We start from the raw sequence: 4438 nt of genomic DNA, 5'->3' as shown, positions 1-4438 counted from the left end.
AGGAGAAATGATAGGCACTGACTGACCTGACCTTTGCTGCCTCCTGCCTGTAAGTGGCGTTTGAGCCTGTTGGGAATTTTTGCTTCTTGTGCTGAGCGTGGAGATGAGATAACCCCCACGCAACGACTAGCAGCCTGATGGTAGTTCGTGAGCCGATGCTTGATCACTAATTGCCGTCGTAATCCCGGAATTGAAGCCACGGATTCGTGTAGCCGTTGAGAGAAAGAGTCGGGAGCTGGGCCCACCAGAAATGGTCCACCGGGTCAGAAAAATAATAAAAACACAAAATTCAGTTCCTCTCTAGCGGAATACCCTATTTGACGCATGACGCGGACTTGGGCCGGCCCATTTAGCATTCTAAAACATTCTGTGTTGGTTTTTTTTTCTTTCTTCGGTTGTTTTTCTCTGCCGGTTTTGTCAGGTTCTCTTTTCCCTTGCAAAAAGTGCTCATCTTTAAAAAAAGTCTTTAGAAAATATATTCGAATTTTCAAATCTGTTAGTTTTCTATATTTTTTCGTTTTTAAAAAATGTTCGTGTTTTTCACCCGCAAAAAAAAATGTTCGGTTTTTCTAAAAAAACTGTTAGAAATTTAAAAATTACATTTTTAAACAATTGTGTATTTCAAAAATGTTCAAGATTTTCAAAACAAACCATGTTAAAAAATTAGGAATTAAAAAATAATATTTAAAAAAAAACTCAAAACTTCAAAAATTAGTTCACTTGTTATATTTAATAAAATTTTCGTGGTGTTTTTGGAAAGCCAAATAAAAAAACTGCCGATACCCCAAATAATTGCAGTAGGAAAAATATCTAACTGCTCGCTATTCTGTCACAACTTTTGTTTAGACAAACATGCAAAGCTTTATTATATCGTCACATTGTAATTTATGCTACAGCTTCTAGTGTTAATGGGCCAGTCCCGCTCACCCGCTCCGGTGCGGGAGGTCGATAATTTGACACGGCAACCGTGAGATTGTACCTCCCCTCTCTAGCAATGCCTCATTCGCATAAATTACATTTTTGGAAAATGCCCATATTTTTTATTTTCAGGCAAGGTTTGGTTGCATCCCAAAAGAAAGTCGTAAGTCTTTGGACCGGTAAGTAAATAATGGTCGAGCAATGTTTTTTGTGTGTGCGCTCTAGCGGAAACCTCAACCTGGTTTTCGTAGAAGTAATATACTAATATGGATCGGTAAAGTTGTACTAAAGCTGCGATAAGTAATATGAATGGGAGGGAGTACTTTAGTTTACCGCGCTAACTCCTCCATAGTATGCCTGTATTGCCAAAAAAATTTCAAATGATTTATCTATGTATACATATCGCCCTGATACAGATACGCTTATCCATATCGGCGCAATTTATAGAATTAAACATACACACCAACTGCGACAAACGCATTTTTTTTCAACCCGAAAAATAGTGCAAACAGAGATGCACGCAGTGACGCAGGCATATATCATCAGTTGATTCCGCCCAATTATTCTTCAGAGTATGCATTAAGAAGTAATACAGACGTACTACATGAGAGACAAGAAATGTTCAGGTTCTTCATGGGAGGGTGAATTTAGGCAGATGGCAGTTCAGTTTGCAGACCGCATGGGTTGCATAGCACTTTCCCTTATTGTTGCCATACAAGCAGCAGTAACACAAGTCGCATGGCCGCATCAACTGCCTCTCACACGAGAATATGTCCGGCCCATGTCCTTGACCTGTAAAATAGTTCCAAGATTAAGAACCAAATCGACCATGGCGATTCATGAGGAGGGAATGTGCAGCGCTGAGACGCTGCAACTTACTCTGAGCGCGAGATGCGAAGCATCCGAGAAGAACCAGGAAAAGCACCAGGAACTGGAAGGCCGGCTTCATGTGGTAGCTCGCCATTCGTGCACGCGCAGGTGGTTCAAGATCGTCAGATAAGATGAGAGTGCGTACTGCTCACAGGATGGTTTGATCCACCGTTGACGTCGATGCATATATATAGGCAGACATGCGTTATGTTTGTTGCTTCCAATCTTATCTAATTCACCGGGGCCGTCGTAATCCCGGAACTGAAGGCACGAGTTCGCGTAGCCGTTTGAAGTCAGAGGGTCCAGAAATACAGAATTTAGTTCCTCTCTAGCCCTCTCTAGCGGAATACCCTATTTGACGCATGACACTTGGATTTGGGCCGGCCTATTTAGCAGCTCTTGCTACTCCGGTTTCAGGAACACCACTGATTGCTTGTGCATTGCAACGGACGTGCACTCTAGTGATTCAACATCAATCTTGGACATATACCTTACATTAATTTTGCTAACATTCAAGTTGATGGGAGTATGGGTAGAAGAAGGCAAGGAAAGTTTTGACTTAGTACAAATTTTGGTAAGATTGATTTGACCGATTGAGTTAATGCAGGACGGGGTTTTGGAAAAGTACCAATCTGGTTTAAATTATTTCAAATTAATATATTCATGTTGGTTTTTATCTTGTACGGCATCGGTTAAGGTTACCAAAAGTACTAACAGGAAACCAAAGGGGGAGGAAAACGTGGGAGAAAAACCGGTGGTAGGTGAAGGCGACGGAACAAACTCTCATTTAGTAGTAGAGATTCTAGAACATTATGTGTTGGTTTTTTCTTTCTTCGGTTGTTTTTCTCTGCCGGTTTTTCTGGTTTTGCCGGGTTCTTTTTTCCCTGCTGTTTGATTTTTTTATAAACTTAAAAAATGTTCACAATTTTAAAAATTGTTCATATTTTCAAGAAGTGTTTATAAATTTAAAAAAATATTGCATTTTCAAAATATGTTCAAAATTTTCAAAATTGTTCACCTGGATACTGATATGCGTATCCACATCAATGCAATTTATAGAAGTAAACATATGCATAAACTGTGATACAGGAACGATAACCTCCATTATTGATACTACTACCTTCATTCTACTTTATTAGTCGCCACCGTATTTTGGATTACAATTTGACCACATATTTGACTAGCAAAATAATGCATGTCACCAAAAATTATATTGTTAGATTCATATTAGAATGTAGTGTCCAATGATTTTTTTTTTGCTATGTATAACTTATATTTTATTAGTTAAAATCATAGTCCAAATATGACGTAAAATATGAAGAGAACTGGTAAATCAGGATGGAGGTAGTATTAGAGCTGAGCCAGTTAAAAAAATTAAGCCATTATAATGGAAAAGTTGCAGAAAATAATATTATACATGCAACCATATTTCATCAAGGAGACGATGATTGTGTGTATCAGTTGTTCGGGCCGGGAATTAATTCTGTAATTAGCAAGCCAAAGATGAATTATGTGACGCATGCATTATATTCAAGGGATGTGATTGACACGTTGGTGGATGGTTCTGTACGCACAAAATCTTGAATTGTACGACCTCAGTTTCAAGAAAAAAATAGTTTTAAAAAATAAAGAATTGTACGACCAAGAAAAACAAGAAACTAGGGAGGATCGCACTGGTCGAGGTGCTTCCATTACTTGGAAACGATGCCACTGTTTTGCTAAGTGAATAAAGGAGGAGAAGTTTGTAAAAAAAAACAGGGTGGATCAGCATGGTGCAGTAAGGCAAAAGATCAAACATGTTTCGATTTTAAACTGCATTTAAAATCTTACCAGCTGATATATATCCATCAAAGGAGGAAACATGACATTTTTTTTTGAGCAAAAGAGGGTTTTTCCCTCCGATTTCCATTAAAGAAACCATCGGAACAGCATCCAGGAGAAGTTTTGTTCGACTTACACAACTTAAACTAATCCTATTACATGCCAGGAGGAGTCACACAGTAAACCATAGTCAAGCAACAACTACATAAAACAAAGATGCCCCAGGAACTGCCCCCCAAGGATGAGTCGCAAGCGCAGATTCTCCACTTCTCCTCACTGGAACGCAAAAGAAGAGAGCCCTTCGTCTTGTCACTGCTGAATTGAGGAAACACGACATAAAAAAAGATCACATAGTACAAGGTGCTACCAAATTTTAGGACCCCTTAGATATGTCACTTAGGAGTCATTTCCTTCTAAATATGTTAGTATTATATTCCGAGTCAAACCGCGGTAGGCGTTTTGGCTCCCGGGAGCAAATGCTCCCAGATGAACAACAACTCAGAAAAAGTAGTAAAATGTTTTTAAAAAGTTCTGAAACGGAGCTGTAGTAGAAAAAGTAGTATTATATTCTGAGTGGATGTCGTGTTTGTGTCGCAATCATGTTTGACAATAATGCAAAATGGAGGTGTAGTGTTTCGTCGGTGAAAAAAACAAACTTGAAGTGACATTTTGGGGTACATTTGTGTTTCAATTTGTTTTTTTAGCATGCCAATATGTTCAACCTTTTTGCTTAAAACTTTGCATGTAGCATTTGGATGTGATTATGAATACATAAAAAATTTGTTGGGACTTTTTTGACATTTCAAAAATCATTTTTGAGCACAGGAGC

The 4438-nt window shown here is 38.5% G+C and overlaps 1 long non-coding RNA gene across 1 annotated transcript; it reads right to left on the bottom strand.

Annotated features, from left to right (window-relative positions):
• Positions 1-1455: 1455 nt before the first annotated feature.
• Positions 1456-1925, bottom strand: LOC119293712. Its single transcript, XR_005143200.1, has 2 exons — positions 1798-1925; positions 1456-1710 (listed from the first exon to the last, which is right to left on the bottom strand). It is a non-coding gene; the product is annotated as an uncharacterized LOC119293712 (long non-coding RNA).
• Between the last annotated feature and the right edge of the window lie 2513 nt (positions 1926-4438).

Source organism: Triticum dicoccoides, chromosome 1A, assembly GCF_002162155.2.
Source record: "Triticum dicoccoides isolate Atlit2015 ecotype Zavitan chromosome 1A, WEW_v2.0, whole genome shotgun sequence".
NCBI lineage: Eukaryota > Viridiplantae > Streptophyta > Magnoliopsida > Poales > Poaceae > Triticum > Triticum dicoccoides.
The sequence above is the reverse complement of the archived record's forward strand: the minus strand, read 5'-3'. Positions and strand labels throughout refer to the sequence as shown.